This window comes from Chrysochloris asiatica, unplaced genomic scaffold, assembly GCF_000296735.1.
Source record: "Chrysochloris asiatica unplaced genomic scaffold, ChrAsi1.0 scaffold00011, whole genome shotgun sequence".
Classification (NCBI taxonomy): Eukaryota; Metazoa; Chordata; class Mammalia; order Afrosoricida; family Chrysochloridae; genus Chrysochloris; species Chrysochloris asiatica.
Genome location: NW_006408529.1, coordinates 3749569 through 3750329, shown reverse-complemented (window position 1 = coordinate 3750329; position 761 = coordinate 3749569). Strand labels below are relative to the sequence as shown.

Here is a 761-nt window from a genome sequence, read left to right as displayed (position 1 = left end):
CTGAAGCTAAACTCCCTCTCAAAAACTTGTAAGGCTGTCATTTCATCGTGCCTTTAGAGCCCCCCATCCCAATACATTTTAGGTAGCCAATGTCTAAGTTGCCTATCCATATTAACCATGCGTACAGAGGGGGTAGGAATAATCCTTAATGTGAAGATTCCATCCCTTCCGTTGTTATTTTGAGCTACTATATCCATAAGTATAGGTCAAGTTCATCAAATTGTAGCAATTTATACTTATTTTCTTTATACAAAATTTGTTTTAAATCTTTCTCTGGCCAACTTCTGATCATCAGTCATTGAAGCTAGGTCAAATGGGTACTATCTGTAAATTTGGGGATTCTTTTGCGTCTTCCTTCACTTCATATCAGCTAGACAATTCACTCTCAGCTCTAGCCCTCTGCGGCTATGTCCTTGTCCTTGGACCCAGGAGTCCCCAGTCTCACTATACAAACAGCCCTTCCTTTTCTATCTCTCAACTCCAGGTCGATGGGAGTCTACAGAATGTGGTAGAACATAGCACATATATTCATTGTTGCATTTTCCCCACTTTCACTCACATGTAAACCAACATGTTCACAAGTAAGCTTACAGGCCTGCTCATGTATTCCCTTTGAGTTTCAGTCTTGGAAGGAAGTTTGTCCTGCAGGGACTTGATTGCTTGCCTTAATGGCTCCTCAGTGAACAACTTGCTTGTTCTTTTAGTAACTAAGATCAGAATGTCATTTTTGTTTTTGATTTTTCCTGCTGGTCTTTCTTTCA

At 40.2% G+C, this 761-nt stretch overlaps 1 pseudogene; it reads left to right on the top strand.

The window, feature by feature from the left end:
• Window positions 1–761, top strand: part of LOC102823638 — a 75422-nt pseudogene that overhangs the window by 61654 nt on the left and 13007 nt on the right.